We start from the raw sequence: 17,649 nt of genomic DNA, 5'->3' as shown, positions 1-17,649 counted from the left end.
ACTGGGATGCTGCTTGATGGACTGGGATGCTGCCCGGCAGACTGGGATGCTGCCTGGCGGACTGGGATGCTGCCCGGCGGACTGGGATGCTGCCTGGCGGACTGGGATGCTGCCCGGCGGACTGGGATGCTGCCTGGCGGACTGGGATGCTGCCCGGCGGACTGGGATGCTGCTTGATGGACTGGGATGCTGCCCGGCAGACTGGGATGCTGCCTGGCGGACTGGGATGCTGCCCGGCGGACTGGGATGCTGCCCGGCGGACTGGGATGCTGCCTGGCGGACTGGGATGCTGCCCGGCGGACTGGGATGCTGCCCGGCGGCCCCGGAGCAGCGAGCGCGGCCTCTCCCCGCTCCGCTTCCTTGAGCGGGTGAAGGTTCCGTCAGGGTGATGGAAGCAGAGGTGTGCAGCTTCCCCTGAAGAATGACTTTCAGCATCACGTTTATCTCAAATCCAGAATATTTAACCCAATTATTCCTTTCCATCAGTAACAGCTAAGTGATACATCTGCAGCAAGAACAGCTGAGAAGGGGGAATATTTGTGGTTTGTTTTTTTTTTTTCACCTTGGACCGGCCCTTCCTCCAGCGCTGGCAGACCGCGGCTTCCCGTTTTTTTTTGGGAAATGGCTCGGCGCCGGGAGCGCTGTGTGCAGCGGTGGGATCCCCATCTCCGGGGCACGGACGCACCGGAGAGAGCCCGGGGCTGGGCCGTGACGACGGTGAGGGGCTGCTCGGCCCGTGGAAGGCCCGGGGGCGCGATCCCCGGGCAGGAGCAGCTGCTGGGGCGGGCGGGGCGGCCCGGGGCAGCGGCAGAGCCGCGGCACACGGGCTGCGCCCGCACGGAACACGCTTTGCTCTCCCGTTCCCGCCGCTGCCCGCCACACCCGCCTCTCCGCAGCCCCCGCTCTCCCGCCGCCGGCACCAGCGGCGCGGGCCGGGCGGGGCCGCGCTTCGTCCCGAGGGCCGCGGCTGCCGGTGCCGGGCGGGGTCCTTCGGGCCCGCCGGGCGCCCCGCCTGACCGCCGGGGGCTGCGCGGGCGGGGCAGGCGAAAGGAGCGGACAGCTATAGCGGGGTCCTGCCGCGGGCCACTTCCCGCCCCGCCCCGCGGCGTGACGCCCTTTCCGGCGGTGGGTGCCGCGGCGTGGCGGGGCGGCGCGGGGGCTCCGGCGGCGCGGCGGGCCTTGGCGGGCCGGGCCGGGCCGGGCCGGGCCGGGCCTGGCCTGGCCTGGCCGGGCCTGGCCTGGCGGCGGGAGGTGTCCGGGGGGCCCGGGCCCCTCGGCGGGGTCTCGGCCTCCGGCCGGCCGGGGCGCCCCGCGCGGTGCCGGCGGCGGAGCACGCGGCGCGCAGCGGCTCCGCTCCGGAGCGGACGGCGGTGGCGGCCGGTGAGTGCCCGCCCGATTCGTTCGGGGTAACGGCCCGCGGGCGCTCGCCGGGACTCGGGGCGGTTTGCTGAGCGCGGTACCGGCCTGTCCAGCGGCTGCCGGGTGTGTGCCGGTCCCGGGAAACAGGGCTCTGTCTCGGCCCGGCCCGTTCGCTGTGCCCATCGCCGCTGCAGGTGAAGCTTCCTCGGGTCGGTGATGAGTGTTGGCATGTATTATCTGATCTGAAGGTGATGTGTGACACCACTTCAGCTCTAGAATTACTCTGAGGCCCAGGAAGTTCCTGTTTCTGCAACCTTTGAGCTTCTCCAGTCTGTGGAACCACATCGCCGCACAGGGTCCGACCTGGTGTGCGGAGAACGGGCCGCAGTTGGAGTGTCTGTCCGCTGCCGAGTCGGGGAGGTGTCGTGCTTGGCCTCATGCTGCTGGCACTGGAGATGCTTTCGGGGTACCGGGCTGCAGCTGTGGGCGCCCGAAGCTGAGCAGTGTCAGCGAGTGCTGGTGCACAGGTTTGGGGAACTCTTTAGTTAGTTGCTGCTGCTGCTCAGTGCCAAACTGGGGGTTTTAGCGTTTTGTTCTGCTTTTTCGATGGTGATTTAAATGAGTTTTTGTTGTTATTAATGCAAATGATATTTGTTTCGTTCCCCACCCCCTGTGTTCCAGGAGAAATAGCTGCCAGGCTCCTTCTGCGCTGCAGTGTGAGGCTGCGAAAGGAGGCGAGAAGGAAACCCGGTGCCCTGAGCGTGTTCCTGTGGGAAAGACCCTGCCCTGTAGCCTGGTTTGGGACAAGGAAGGGTGGCTGTGTAAGTACTGACTTACCTCAGCACAGCTGTGCTTCTAGGGAGAGTGAGACCCCTCGCTCCAGTGCTGAGAGCTGGGGTTGGGCACGTGCTCCCCGGCTGCTCCTCTTGTGCCTTCCGTCCCCGTGGTGTCCAAAGGGGAGCTGCTGTGCGAGTTCCCTGGGTCTGTGATGGGTGCTGGCATGTATTACCTGAGCACAGATCTGAAGACCATCAGTTTGGCTCCAGAATTACTCTGAGACCTGGGATGCGAACTGCTCGGTGCTCCTTTATCTGCCAGGAGCCTGCAGCTGTGTTCCCCGGTGGCTCTTTATTGGGGCAGGTGCTGAGTCCGTCCGCAGCATGGCCTTGTGCTTGCTGGGGTTGATGAACACCCTAACAGCAGCGTTGGTTTTCTCGGCCTGGGTTACCAGGCATAGCCCACGGCAGCTGGTTTGTGGTTCCAGGAGGTGCAAAATGTCTGTAACTGCTTTTATCCAGAAGGGCAACAAAAAGTTACCTTTTTTTTAAGTGTCTTGATAAGAACTGGATTCATAGAATCATAGAATGGTTTGGGTTTGAAGGGACCTCAAAGATCATCTAGTTCCAACCCCTCTGCCATGGGCAGGGAAACCCTCCACTACACCAGGTTGCCCAAAGCCTCATCCAACCTGGCCTTGAACACCTCCAGGGATGGGGCATCTACAAGTTCTCTGGGCAACCTGTTCCAGTGCCTCAACACCCTCTGAGTGAAAAATGTCTTCCTTAGATCTAATCTAAATCTCCCTTTTTTCAGTTTAAATCCATTGCCCCTTGTCCTGTCACTACATGCCCTTGTAAAAGTCCCTCTCCAGCTTTCCTGTAGGCCCCCTTTAGGTACTGGAAAGCTACAATAAGATCACCCCAGAGCCTTCTCTTCTCCAGGCTGAACAACCCCAACTCTCTCAGCCTGTCTCCATAGCAGAGGTGCTCCAGCCCTCAGATCATCTTTGTGGCCTCCTCTGGCCCCGCTCATGCAGTTCCATGTCCTTCTTGTGTTGGGGACTCCAGAGCTGAACACAGTATTCCAGGTGGGGTCTCACGAGAGCTGAGTAGAGGGGCAGAATCACCCTCCTCGACCTGCTGGCCACACTCCTTTTGATACAGCCCAGGACACGGTTGGCTTTCTGGGCTGCCAGCGCACGGTGCCGGCTCATGTTGAGCTTCTCACCCACCAGCACTCTCAAGTCCTTTTCCTCAGGGCTGCTCTCGATCCATTCTCCGCCCAGCCTGTACTTGTGCTTGGGATTGCCCCGACCCACATGCAGGACCTTGCACTTGGCCTTGTTGAACTTCATGAGGTTCTCACAGACCCATCTCTCCAGCCTGTCAAGGTCCCTCTGGATAGCATCCCTTCCCTCGAACGTGTCCACAACACCACACAGCTTGGTGTCATCTGCAAACTTGCTGAGGGTGCACTCGATCCCACTGTGCATGTCGCCAACAAAGATGTTAAATAGCACTGGTCCCAGTACTGACCCCTGAGGAACACCACTCGTCACTGGGCTCCACGTGGACATTGAACCGTTGACCACAACTCTTTGAGAGCGACCATCCAGCCAATTCCTTATCCACCGAGTGGTCCATCCGTCTAATCCATGTCATTCCAGTTTACAGACAAGGATGTCATGTGGGACGGTATCAAATGCTTTGGGCAAGTCCAGGTAGACAATGTCAGTTGCTCTTCCCCGATCCATCAATGCTGTAACCTCATCATAGAAGGCCACCAAATTAGTCAGGCAGGATTTGCTCTTAGTGAAGCCATGTTGGCTGTCACCAATCACCTCCTTATTTTCTATGTGCCTTAGCATAGTCGCCAGGAGGATCTGCTCCATGATCTTGCTGGGCACAGAGGTGAGACTGACTGGCCTGTAGTTCCCTGGGTCTTCTTTTTTCCCCTTTTTAAAGATGGGGGCTATATTTCCCTTTTTCCAGTCATTGGGAACTTCACCAGACTGCCACGACTTCTGAAATATGATTGACAGTGGTTTAGCAACTTCATCTGCCAGTTCCTTCAGGACCTGCGGATGCACCTCATCAGGTCCCATGGACTTGTCCACCTTCAGGTTCTTAAGATGGTCTCGAACCTGATCTTCTCCTACAGTGGGTGGTTCTTCATTCTCCCAGTCCCTGCCGTTGCCTTCTGGGACTTGGGCTGTACAGCTGGAGCTTTTGCCTGTGAAGACTGAGGCAAAGAAGTCCTTGAGAACCTCAGCCTTCTCCATACCCCAGGTAGCCAGATCCCCCGTTTCCTTCCGGAGAGGGCCTACATTTTCCCTAGATCTCTTTTTATCACTGACGTATCTATAGAAGCCTTTCTTGTTGCCCTTGATGTCCCTGGCCAGATTTAACTCTATCAGGGCTTTGGCTTTCCTAACCTGGTCTCTGTTTGCTTGGACAATCGCTCTGTATTCTTCCCAGGCTACCTGTCCTTGCTTCCACCCTCTGTAGGCCTTCTTTTTGTGCCCGAGTTGGTCCAGGAGCTCCTTGTTCATCCATGCGGGCCTCCTGGTGTTCCTACCTGACTTTCTCTTTGTTGGGATGCACCGCTCCTGAGCTTGGAGGAGGTGATCCTTGAATATTAACCAGCTTTCATGGGCCTCTCTTCCCTCCAGGGCTTCATCCCATTGTACTCTTCCGAGGAGATCCCTGAAGAGGCCCAGGTCTGCTCTCCTGAAATCCAGGTTAGTGAGCTTGCTGAGCACCCTCTTTGCCTGCCTAAGAATCTTTAACTCCACCATTTCATGGTCACTGCAGCCAACGCTGTCCTTGAGCGTCACGTTCCCCACCAACCCTTTTTGTCGGTGAGAACAAGGTCCAGCAAAGCACCTCTCCTCGTTGGTTCCTCTGCCACTTGGAGAAGGACGTTATCATCCATGCATTCCAGGAACCTCCTGGATTGCCTGTGCCTTGCTGTGTTGTCCCTCCAACAGATATCAGGGTGGTTGAAGTCCCCCATGAGGACCAGGGCTCATGAACATGAGGCAGCTCCTATCTGTCTATAAAGGGCCTCATCCACCCAGTCCTCCTGGTCAGGTGGTCTGTAGCAGACCCTCACTACTACGTCCTCGTCCCTGCTCTCCCTTTAATCCTGACCCATAAGCTCTCAGTTGGGACGTCATTCGTCCCCAGGTGCAGCTCCATGCACTCCAGCTGGTCTTTGACATAGAGGGCAACTCCTCCTCCTCTTCTCCCCTGCCTGTCCTTCCTAAAGAGCCTGTACCCTTCTGTTCTGACACTGCAGTCACAGGATTCATCCCACCACGTCTCCGTGATGCCAATAAGATCATACTCCTGCAGGTGCACACACACTTCTGACTCCTCTTGCTTATTCCCCATGCTCCGTGCATTGGCATAAAGGCATTTAAGTTGGGCCCCGGATGAACCTGACTTCTGAAGCACCATTGCTGAGGATTGTTGTTGCTCTGCCTGAAAACATGCCGGTTCCAAGTACTGCCTCAGGAAGTGATGCTTACGGTAGGGTGGGTAACCAGAGAGAGGGAGGTACCCATGGAAATGTACATGTACATGTGTGCCCGTGAGAATTCCCCACCCAGTGCCACTGCAGAGCGTGGCAGCTTTGGGACTTGTCAGCGTGTGCCATGGGACGTCAGTCTTGTGTTTGAGGCGCGTTGGGGCGGTGCCGTGGGTGTTGGTTTGGGTGCCGAGATGGTGCCCAGTGATGTGATGGGAGTTGGTGCCTTGCTGCTGGCATGTGCTGAGCTTGGCATTGAGCCTGATCCTTCTGGACCAGCAGATAGTAGGGGGCAGGGAATGCAGCAGCACATGCACACGTGTGTGCCCGTGCGAGTGTCGTGTGTGATGTGTGCGAGCGGTCGGTGCGTCCGCCGTCGTTAACGGGACGGGAAACACGCGGTGCCCTGCCAGCTGCGTGACTGCTGACCGGGGCGTTTTGGTGTGTCTGTGGGTGCTGTGCCTGTCTGGAGAAGCAAACCAGCTCCGTGCCAAGGGGCACAGTCCGTCGCAGCGTTTGAGGGTGAGCAGCATTCCTGGGGCGGACAGCGATGATCCTGTGGGATGGCTGAGCCGAAGGCAGACAGACGGAATTCTGGTGCTCATCAAACGACGTCAGCACGGATGTGGCACAGGGAGTGCGGCGCAGGCCGTGATCTCATCTGCTGTCAGCCCGCAGCACGTCCAGGTACATGTACAGTAACTGCAGAAACAGCCACTTGGAATTATTGCTTATTTTCCCCGTATAACTGGAAAACCACACCAGTCTGTCCAGCAATTGTTTTTCTGTTGTGTGGTGTTCCCCCGGGAAACAGGGCTCTGTCTCGGCCCGGCCCGTTCGCTGTGCCCATCGCTGCTGTAGGTGAAGCTTCCTCGGGTCGGTGATGAGTGTTGGCATGTATTATCTGATCTGAAGGTGATGTGTGACACCACTTCAGCTCTAGAATTACTCTGAGGCCCAGGAAGTTCCTGTTTCTGCAACCTTTGAGCTTCTCCAGTCTGTGGAACCACATCGCCGCAGGGTCCGACCTGGTGTGCGGAGAACGGGCCGCAGTTGGAGTGTCTGTCCGCTGCCGAGTCGGGGAGGTGTCGTGCTTGGCCTCATGCTGCTGGCACTGGAGATGCTTTCAGGGTACCGGGCTGCAGCTGTGGGCGCCCGAAGCTGAGCAGTGTCAGCGAGTGCTGGTGCACAGGTTTGGTGGTGGACTGAACTGGTGTGTGTCACCGAGCCGGCTGCTGCTGCTCACAGACTGTTCAGTTGCCCCTGCGCAGCCGGGACGTTCGGAGGGTCGTGGTGGTCACGTCTGCCTTGGATGGCAGCGCGTGTTCCTGTGCCCAGGTGCGCTCTGTAAGGAGCGTGCTGTGGTTGGGCCTCTCTTCTGTTGAGGTTTGTCCTCTTGTTTTGAGACGCCAGGAAAGCTCAAGTGAGGGAGTGTGACACCTGATGGAGCAGAGAAGAGCGTGTGGTTTTCTTTCTGTGTTTTCTGGATTCTTTTCTAAGGAGAAAAGACTTGCCTCAGTTTGAGCCCAAAATTCCTTTTTTTTTTTAAATTTGTGGCCAGGTTCAAGTGGGAATGTTGACCTTGGGTCTGAATTGGTCGCAGTGTGTGCCAGGAGAGGTCTGTTGGTGGGGACATGCCCAGCAATGGCTCACCTGCAGGTGTGGCTCTTTGGATTTGTCTTGCAGGTGTGAGGATGCAGAACACTTGCAGCCCTGGTCAGTCCTGCCTGAAAACCAAAACGATTTCCTGTTCTGCTCAGACATCTTGAGAGAGCCCTGACCGTGTCAGGCAGCCCAGGAGTTGTGCCCAAGAGTTTGTGAGAGCCCACAGCTCTGCAGGCACCAGTGAAGTTTATAGATACAGGGCTGGGTGCAGGCTGCACTGGTTGAGTTGGTTTGGGTTTGTGTCTGACTGTACACCTGGTGAACAGGAGTTGTTGGCTTTTGTGTGTGGTAAACCCACAGGTCAGGGGTGTGTGATGTGCCCTGGGCAATGGTTGAGGAAACTCCTCAGGCTGGAAGAGGGAGCAGGGCAGGGGAACTCTTTAGTTAGTTGCTGCTGCTGCTCAGTGCCAAACTGGGGGTTTTAGCGTTTTGTTCTGCTTTTTCAATGGTGATTCAAATGAGTTTTTGTTGTTATTAATGCAAATGGTATTTGTTTCGTTCCCACCCCTGTGTTCCAGGAGAAATAGCTGCCAGGCTCCTTCTGCGCTGCAGTGTGAGGCTGCGAAAGGAGGCGAGAAGGAAACCCGGTGCCCTGAGCGTGTTCCTGTGGGAAAGACCCTGCCCTGTAGCCTGGTTTGGGACAAGGAAGGGTGGCTGTGTAAGTACTGACTTACCTCAGCACAGCTGTGCTTCTAGGGAGAGTGAGACCCCTCGCTCCAGTGCTGAGAGCTGGGGTTGGTTGGAATTGAGTAGTCAGTTCTTGCATCGAGTTCCTCAAATGTGCTTTTTTTTCCTGTATAACTGGAAAACCACTCCAGTCTGTCCAGCAATTGTTTTTCTGGTGTGTGCTCTCCCCTGGGAAACAGGGCTCTGTCTCGGCCCGGCCCGTTCGCTGTGCCCATCGCTGCTGCAGGTGAAGCTTCTCCCCGCCTGCTCTGTCTCGTTCCCCTCCTCGTGCCAACTGCGGTGAGAAACACCACCCAACAGGCTCCGCCGCTCCCCCGCAGCGGCGTGACTGCCGGGGCGATGTGCCTCCGGCCCTGTCCCAGGGCAGAGGTGCAGCAGTGGGGCTCCCAGTAACGGAGTTGGTGTCCTGTCCTGGGCAGACAGCGGGTTGTGTGCAGAGCCCTCGGGTAGGGTGGGCAGAGGTTGTGTCCCCGGGTCGGTGATGAGTGTTGGCATGTATTATCTGATCTGAAGGTGATGTGTGACACCACTTCAGCTCTAGAATTACTCTGAGGCCCAGGAATCTCCCCTGTGTCTGCACTGTGACCTTTGAGCTTTTCCCATCTGTGGAATCAAATTGCTGCGCAGGGTCTGACTCGTGTTCAGATTTTCTCTTTAAGGAGAAAAAGCTCTTGTTACCAGCAGAACTCCTGGCAGCCGGGAAGAAAATTCATCTACCCAAAGCAGATAAACAGGCACTTCTGTATTTCAGTGTTCAGGGCACGGGGATAGCTCCGTCCCAGTGTGTCCACCCCAGCATCCAAATCCATAAGGTTTATATACACTTGTTTTGTTTAATCATCAGTACAGAAGTTCTTTTACATGAAATTGCATCTTATTCTCACTCTTAATTTTGACCTTTGACGTGATTGGTTTTGCTAGTTATGTAACCTTATCAATGTTTTTATTCTATAACAATCATTTCACTAATTAGAATCCTTGCTATTCAAATCAAGATGGGAAGGGGCAAGGGGGTTTCCAAGCAGCAGAACTGGTGTCCGTGATGGTTTCCTTAGTTTCTTAAAACAAAACACAGAAAAATGCAGTAGCTGGTGATGAGGTACCCGTGGTTCCTTGGTTTAAAACAATCCACAGAAAGATCCAGTAATTTCCCAGTGAGGTCTCTACAGTTACTCATTAAACTTAACAATTCTAACTTTTACATTTTACTCCTCAGTTTTCTATCTAACTTTTCTACTTGATTAAATCTTGATTATTTTGTCAAAGTTTTGTAACATTTCCCCCCCCCTTTGAAAGTTTTGAAAAGAATTTCAACACTTTCATCTTAATGCTTGAAGTTGAATATTCTCTTTAGTACATTATTAGCGTTTCATTCACTCTATGCTGGTGGGAGCCTTGGGATTGATTCTGTTTCATCTTGCTGTCTGGCCACTGCCTGGATAATCATCTGATTAAATGCAGTCTTGTTGTCTCTCAAACTCCATCCTAATCGGTTAAAAACTTTATCTCTCTAGCTTTCCTGCATGTTTTGCTGAAGTTCGTGAGTGCTCTCCTCCACTTTATCTGGTAAGTCCCAGTCATGTTCTACATCTGGACTCACATCTGGAATGTGTGCACAGCAATGGTCAGTTCTATCTGTCAGGTACCCACAGACCCCGTGCTCTTGGAGTAAGAGCAGATCTAAAGCCATTCTAGTTTGCAAAGTCATATTTGAGGTGGCTTGTAATTGTGTATTCAAATCCTTGAATCCCTTTCTGGTTGTATTTGCCAATTTTCTACCTGACCTGTTGATGTATCCATTCTCTGTTTCTGTATATTGCCAAAGGAGTCAATAAAGATTCCAGTGCCCAACTAATTTTTGCCCCCGATGAAGGTTCATTCAATTTGTCCTGGTTTTAGCTGGGACAGAGCTAGCTCTTCTTTTTAGCAGCCAGAAGAGCTCCGTGTTTTGGTTTTACTCAGAGGCTCACTCTGAGAAGAATGCTGATAGCAAGTTGATGTTCGTGGCTGGAAGTGAAACTCCAAGGACTTTTCAGTGTGCCGGAGTGCAGAAGCACAGCGGGATAAGGGGGGAGCATAGCTGGGGCAAGGGGGACACGATTCCCCTTGTGATTTGTGGTGGAACTTAAGATTGAGGCCAAACTGGCCAATCAGCATTCCATATCATGCAGCGTCATGCCCAGTATAACAGTGCGGGGCAGCCGGACAGACGGGCTTTGGCGCTTCAGCTCTATTGCCTTTTTTTTTTCTCTATTGCCTTTTTTTTTTCTCTATTGCCTTTTTTTTTTCTCTATTGCCTTTTTTTTTTCTCTATTGCCTTTTTTTTTCTCTATTGCCTTTTTTTTTCTCTATTGCCTTTTTTTTTTCTCTATTGCCTTTTTTTTTTCTCTATTGCCTTTTTTTTTTCTCTATTGCCTTTTTTTTTTCTCTATTGCCTTTTTTTTCTCTGTCTCCCAGTACTCCCACTCTGGGAGTACTCTGGGAGTACTCTCTCTCTCTCTCTCTCTCTCTCTCTCTCCCTCTCCCCCCCTCTCTATTTCGGGGCCTCGCGTTCGTCCGGGATTGCAGCTTCAGGACGAGACGGGCTGCGGATAAGAGGGGGTGGTGAGCACCTACCCTGTGTATTAAATCATCTGTATTAAATTGTTCTTATCTCAACCCACGGGTTTCCCGTTTATCCTTTAATTCTCTCCCTCATCGGTGGGGGAGGGGGAGTGAGCGACTGTGTAGGGTTTGGTTGCCAGAGCAGCCTAACCCATGATATATGTATATTTTAGAGCAGCAGCTAGAGGTGGAATATCCTGGATTATTCTGTCACCAGTACTGCAATTCTGTATCTTTTCACATTTCTACTATGATACTGGATTTTCCTTTTCTCGTGTTGTGCTTCTTTTATGCTTTACCGATGGCCAAGTTGCAAAAATTGACCCGTCCCAAGTAAAACACCAAGTAGCCTTTGCCGTGTGCTGGAATTGCGATAAAATGGTCATTGACCAAACAGAGTCCCAACTTGTCGTCTTATTTGATGTTTGATTAGTTTTATCACAGTTCCATTCCATGATCATCTGGTTTACGTTTTTCTTTATTGGCTGATCATAAGAACCATCCGACTTTCCAAAACCTTCCTGTCTTAGTAAAAACATGATTTAGTAGTTTCTCACAATCAGCTTGATTTCTTTAAGTTTTCCAATGTTTTCTAATTATCATAGAATGGCATAGGCTGGAAGGCACCTCAGAGATCATCTAAATCCAACCTCCCTGTCGTGGGCAGGGATGCCTCTCAACCAGACCATAATAATAATCTCCACTTTTTCTTGCCATTTAATAACTGTTTTTTGTTCATATTGTGTAGTTTTATTTTTATGTTCCAATTCAGTTAAATTCATGGTTAGAATTCCTCGGGGAATTGGCTCACCTACTGCTCTTGATATGGGTAAACAAGCAGTGATTTGTGACATGTTTTGCAATTTGGCAAATTTCTTGATTAGAATCACAGAATGGTTTGGGTTGGAAGGGACCTCAAAGATCATCCAGTTCCAACCCCCCTGCCATGGGCAGGGACACCCTCCACTACACCAGGTTGCCCAAAGCCTCATCCAACCTGGCCTGGAACACTGCCAGGGATGGGGCAGCCACAACTTCTCTGGGCAACCTGTGCCAGTGACTCACCACTCTCTGAGTGAAAAATTTCTTTCTAATATCCAATCTAAATCTCCCCTCTTTCCGATTAAACCCATTGCCCCTTGTCCTGTCACTACACACCCTTGTAAAAAGTCCCTCTCCAGCTTTCCTGTAGCCCCTTTAGGCACTGGAAGGCTGCAATAAGATCATCCCGGAGCCTTCTCCTCTCCAGGCTGAACAGCCCCAACTCTCTCAGCCTGTCTTCATAGCAGAGGTGCTCCAGCCCTCGGATCATCTTCGTGGCCTCCTCTGGACCCACTCCAGTAGCTCCATGTCCTTCTTGTGTTGGGGACATTAATTCTATTATTAGTATTCTATTATTAATTCTAACGTTACATTTTCTTCTTGAGTTTTTCTTGGGAGGTATATTAATTGTTCTGCTTCTGTTTGTCTTTTATTTCATTTTTTTTTCTCCTTTGTGACCTCTGTGGGGAGCTGGGTTTTTATTGTAGAGATTTTACAGTCTGATTTCTTGTAACCTGGCCAACAGCGATATTGACTTTCATCTTTCAAAGTATCGTTAATCACCTGCAATTTGTCAAGATTAAAATCTGGAATTTGAGTAAAATCACACTTCAATTTTAATGGACTTTCATATTTCACTGATATTTTTTTGTTGTTCAATTTTCATGTCGAACCAGGCTCCCACTAACATTAGTCTCCACCCCAGTATCCTTTTTTTCAAAAATTTCAGAATGATGCACAAAATGAAACATATTTCCAAGTCAGTTTTGAAGTCTCAGGATCCCTATTCACAATTCTCCACGAGGATGGAGCTTTCTTTACCCTTGTGTCGTGTATCCAACCATCCGATTCAGCAGTCTTGATGATGTTGAAGGCAGTCAGCAATACTTGAAGAGGTCCCTTCCAGGGTTCCTGGAGAGGTTCAGAAGTCCACGTCTTCAGATAGACATGATCTCCTGGTAGGAAGTCGTGCACTGGATTCTCCAACAACAGAGATCTGTTCTGTACAACCGCACCCTGAAGTGCAGTTAGAGTTTTCCTAAAGAAAGCAGATAGTTCTGGACATCTTGTTTTCCTTTCAGATGCATATTCAGATTTGGCTCAGGAGACTCCTAAGGCTTTCCATACAATAACTCATATGGACTGACCAATGTTCTGCTTTTTGGTTGAACTCGAATTCGTAAAAGGGCTGGTGGCAGTGCCTGAGGCCATTTCAAATTAGTTTCCTGACTTATTTTACTAATTTGTCTTTCCAGCATTTGATTCTTTCTTTCTACTTTCTCACTAGATTGCGGTCTCCAAGGTGTATGTAAATCCCATGTGAATCCCAGAATTTTACTAACACCTTGTACTATTTCCACAATGAAATGTGAACCTCTATCCGAGGAAATTCCAATGGGTGCCCCAAATCTCGGGATAATTTCTTGCAGTAGCCACTGAATGACTTCCTTTGCTTGGTTGGTTCGACAGGGAAAAGCTTCCGGCCATCCTGTAAAAGTGTCAGCCCCTGCCAGGATGTATCGATACCCAGGTTGCCGGGGTAATTCTGAAAAATCTACTTGCCAGTAATCTCCTGGTTCCATTCCTGATTTCAGCGTTCCCATTTGAACTTTTCTCTTTATAACTGGATTGTTTTTTAAACATATCTCACATTTTACAGTTGTCATTTTAGCTATTTCTAGCATTTTCAATGAGAGTATGCGTCTCCTTAGGAGAGCTACCAATGCTTCTGCTCCCCAGTGACATTCCTTATGTTTTGTTTGTGTTCTTTCCTTCATTACAAGTGGTGGGATTACTGCTTGACCTGGTATTGTCACCCACCATCATGTCAAATTCTTTGAATTTAGTAACTTACCTAATTTTTCATCTTCCTCTGAGTATTTAGGTGTATCTCTTGGTAATGCAATGGTCTTAGTAGGAATTAATGCCATTTGTAAATTATTCCTTTTTGCAATTTCCCTTGCAATTCTATCTGCCAGATTATTTCCTATAATTGTTTTGGTGTTTCCTGACTGGTGCTTTACATTGTGTGATCGCTGCCGTAGTCAGTTTCTGAACTACTTCTATTACTTGTAAAATTTCTTCTTTAAATTCGATTTTTGTTCCTGGAGAGGATAGTAATCTTCTTTCTTTCCATAGGATTCCATGGACATGTACTACACTAAAGGCGTATTTCGAATCAGTCCAAATATTTACTTTCTGTTTCTCACTTATTTCTAACGCTCTGGTCAAGGCAATCAGCCCTGCCTTTGGAGCTGAAGTTGTGCAAGGTAAAGAATTTGCTTCTATAACAGAATTTTCAGTTGTCACCACATATCCTGCGTAGCGAATTCCATTTTCCACGAAGCTGCTGCCATCTGTGTACAGCTCCCAATCAGGATTTTCCAGCGGTGTGTCCCTTAAGTCTTCTCAGCTGGAACACACGTGGTCGATAGTCGCCAGACAGTCATGTTCTGTTTGTCCTTCTTCCTGTGCAGAGCTTAAAAAGACTGCAGGGTCGATCAGGTTAGTTGTTTTCAAAATTACATCATCCTGCTCTGTCAGGGCTACTTGGTGTTTCACCACCCTACTAGGGGATAGCCAGTGGCCCCCTTTTGTTCTAGCACAGTCATTGCCATCTGTGGCACATACACCATTCTGGTTCTTCCCACAGTCAGTTTCCAGCCTCTGGCACGAGCATCACTGTCGCAGCGACTGCTCGGGGGCGAGTAGGGCACCCCCTGCTTACGGTGTCCAGTGGTTTGGAGAAACATCCAGCTGGTCTTTTCCAGCTCCCCATCTTCTGGGTCAGCACTCCGAGGGTGACACGTTGCCTTTCCTGAACAAACAACTGGAAATCTTTGGTTCATCAGTCTGGGAGCCCCAGTGCTGGTGCCGCCATCAAGGCCTGTTTTAGTTCCCAAAAGGCCCTTTGTTGTTCCGGCCCCGTACAAACGGTACCACCTTCTGGGCCTCGTACGAGGGTTGAGCTGTCAGACCGTAATTCCTGATCCAGGCACCATCCAGCCATTCCCAAGAAGGCTCTCAGTCCATGGACATTTCTTGGCTCAGAGATACCCCAGATTGCTTCTTTATGGTCTGTTCCCAACTGTCATTGTCCTTTGGAGATTTCAAATCCCAGATATATCACAGTCTGGTTCGCTGTCTGAGCTTTATTTTAGACATTTTATACCCATTTAGTCCAAGAAAATTTAAAAGGTCTGTTGTTACCTTTGTACACGTTGATCTTTCTTCAGTAGCGATCGGGATGTTGTCCACATATTGCAGAAGCAGATGGCCAGGTTTTGGGTCTGTGTCATTTTGTTTCCATCGTTCAAGTTCCTTTGCCAGTTAGTTTCCGAAAATTGTTGGACTATTCTTGAATCCTTGTGGTAGTCTCGTCCATGTTAACTGCATTTTTCATCCCGTCTGTGGATTTTCCCACTCAAAAGCAAACAGTTTCTGACTTTCCTTTTCCAAGGGTAGACAAAAAAAGCATATTTTACATCAAGCACTGGAAACCACTGATCATTTTCTCTCCGCGCTGTTCAAAGCGTACCTGGATTTGCAACTACAGGATGTGTGTCTTTAACTCTCTGATATATGGCCCCTAAGTCCTGAACCAATCTCTATTCTCCTGAGGGTTTCCTTCCTGGTGAAACTGGAGTATTATATTCTGATTCACATTCTTCAAGAACCCCATATTCCAAAAATTTATCGATTAATTTCTGAACTCCTTGTCTGATCTCAGGTTTAACTGGATACTGTTGGATTCTTACTGGCTTTGCCTGTTCTTTCAATTCTATTTTCACAGGCTGCGCTGGCTGGGATTTCCCAGGTCGGTCTGTGTTCCAGACCGCGGATATGACAGCCTCATCTATTCCTTGTGGGATTTCTCCTTTGGCTTTTTCTTGTATCATCAATGTTTCCCCTGGTTTGGACTCTGGAATTTTTAAAAGGATTTCTCCTTCTTCAAAAACTATTTGTGCATTTAATTGGATAGCAAATCTTGTCCCAACGAAGGTATTGGACATTCTGGTATGTACAAAATTCGTGTGTAATCACTTTATTTCTGAATTTTATATCTAGGGGTTGAAGGAATGGGGTTTTTTTGTTTGTTTTCCGGTCGCTTCAATCATATTAACCATTTTATTTCCCAGTTTTCCTTTATAAGTGTTCAAAACAGAATATGTTGTTCCAGCATCTACTGAAAATTCAACTTTATTATCTCCCAGCTTAATTGTAACCAGAGGCTCAGCTGGGTTCCCCGCTGGTTTCCTTCATTCATCTAAAGTCATCATCCTTGCAGCTTCTTACTGATTCTTTTCAATTTAGGGCAATCTTTTTAATTTTTGGGGCATTCTCCTTATATCAGGAGCCGACTGCCCCATAAAAATCGGAGCCCACCGTTGTTGTTCTGCCTCTGTCTCCAATTTCACTGCGACTTCAATTCACAGTCTTTTTTTTTTTTTTTAAGAACACAGAGGGAGATTTATTCTTATTTTGTTTTACTTCATATAGTTTAGACCAATTCAAAGCTCTTGGCATTGCATGTTTTATTCCATGTAACACACACTTTGGTATCGAGTTAATCTTCTCCTGTGCCCTCTTTCATTCGGGTCCCACTGAGGGTCTCCCGAAGGAAAATTGTGTTCCAAGCTTCCAGAAAGCACATTAATCATAAGTACTGCCTCTGTCTGTGCTTTTCCGGTTTTTAACACCATCTGCCTTTCAGTACTGTCTAATAAGTTATCCAATATTACCTACAAATCATTCCAACAACTTTTGCTCTTAAACAATTCTCCAAGTCCTGATGCCATCTCACGACAAAATATTTAAAAGACAATTATCAAAGAAAACACTTAAAAGAAACACCAAGCAGAATACCCAAAAGACAAACACCAAGCAAAACACTCTATATTCAAGAGAATATTCATAAAACAAATACAACAGACAGATCACACGATAAACAAACACCGAACAAAATACTCAGAAACTGGTCCCAGACAGGATACACAAATCCCAAACCAAGTGCTCCAAGGAGTGAACAGCCCAAGTACTCAAAGAGTCACCAAACCAAGTCCGACCCAGCAACAGCTTTTGCCTTTGACTCACGGGCAGATGCCGGGGCGTCAAACGCAGCCCAGCAGGTGCCCTCCGAGCCCAACCCTGCCCCAGCGGGTGCCCTCAGAGCCCAACCCTGCCCCAGCGGGTGCCTTCTGAGCCCAACGCTGCCCCAGCGGGTGCCTTCCAAGCCCAACCCTGCCCCAGCGGGTGCCCCCGGAGCCCAATGCTGCCCCAGCAGGTGCCCTCCAAGCCCAACGCAGCCCAGTGGGTGCCCTCTGAGCCCAACGCTGCCCCAGCGGGTGCCCTCCGAGCCCAACCCTGCCCCAGCGGGTGCCCCCCGAGCCCAACGCTGCCCCAGCGGGTGCCCTCCGAGCCCAACCCTGCCCCAGCAGGTGCCCTCCGAGCCCAACCCTGCCCCAGCGGGTGCCCTCCAAGCCCAACCCTGCCCCAGCGGGTGCCCCCGGAGCCCAACGCTGCCCCAGCAAGTGCCCTCCAAGCCCAACGCTGCCCCAGTGGGCACCCTCCGAGCCCAACCCTGCCCCAGCGGGTGCCCTCTAAGCCCAACGCTGCCCCAGCGGGTGCCCTCTGAGCCCAACCTTGCCCCAGCGGGTGCCCTCGAAGCCCAATGCTGCCCCAGCGGGTGCCCTCAAAGTCGAATGCTGGCCCAGCGGGTGCCCTTGAAGCCCAATGCTGGCCCAGCGGGTGCCCTCCAAGCCCAACCCTGCCCAGCGGGTGCCCTCCGAGCCCAACCCTGCCCCAGTGGGTGCCCTCCCAGCCCAACTCTGCCCAGCGGGTGCCCCCTGAGCCCAACCCTGCCCCAGCAGGTGCCCTCCGAGCCCAAACCTGCGCTCAATATTCTGTAACCATCATTGGTTATTTTTACTTCATTTTACTAATTGGAATCCTTGATGTTCAAATGAAGATGGGAAGGGGCAA

At 50.9% G+C, this 17,649-nt stretch overlaps 1 long non-coding RNA gene and 4 other non-coding genes across 7 annotated transcripts; all 5 read left to right on the top strand.

Moving 5' to 3' along the window:
- The first annotated feature begins 1,346 nt into the window (after positions 1 to 1,346).
- On the top strand, positions 1,347 to 9,889 carry LOC147526018 (uncharacterized). 3 transcript variants are annotated; one of them, XR_015222974.1, is made up of 6 exons: positions 1,347 to 1,380; positions 2,041 to 2,180; positions 4,811 to 4,879; positions 6,146 to 6,357; positions 7,854 to 7,993; positions 9,537 to 9,889. It is a non-coding gene; the product is annotated as an uncharacterized LOC147526018 (long non-coding RNA). The 3 variants fall into 3 exon arrangements; XR_015222976.1 differs by lacking the exon at positions 4,811 to 4,879; XR_015222975.1 differs by lacking the exon at positions 6,146 to 6,357.
- Positions 1,568 to 1,652, top strand: LOC147526022 (small nucleolar RNA SNORD45). Its single transcript, XR_015222979.1, has one exon. It is a non-coding gene; the product is annotated as a small nucleolar RNA SNORD45 (small nucleolar RNA).
- LOC147526021 (small nucleolar RNA SNORD45) lies at positions 2,340 to 2,422 on the top strand. The gene has a single exon (XR_015222980.1). It is a non-coding gene; the product is annotated as a small nucleolar RNA SNORD45 (small nucleolar RNA).
- On the top strand, positions 6,546 to 6,630 carry LOC147526020 (small nucleolar RNA SNORD45). Its single transcript, XR_015222978.1, has one exon. It is a non-coding gene; the product is annotated as a small nucleolar RNA SNORD45 (small nucleolar RNA).
- Positions 8,496 to 8,580, top strand: LOC147526019 (small nucleolar RNA SNORD45). Its single transcript, XR_015222977.1, has one exon. It is a non-coding gene; the product is annotated as a small nucleolar RNA SNORD45 (small nucleolar RNA).
- Positions 9,890 to 17,649: the final 7,760 nt, after the last annotated feature.

The sequence above is a fragment of the Tauraco erythrolophus genome, unplaced genomic scaffold, assembly GCF_009769465.1.
Source record: "Tauraco erythrolophus isolate bTauEry1 unplaced genomic scaffold, bTauEry1.pri scaffold_40_arrow_ctg1, whole genome shotgun sequence".
NCBI lineage: Eukaryota > Metazoa > Chordata > Aves > Musophagiformes > Musophagidae > Tauraco > Tauraco erythrolophus.
The sequence above is the reverse complement of the archived record's forward strand: the minus strand, read 5'-3'. Positions and strand labels throughout refer to the sequence as shown.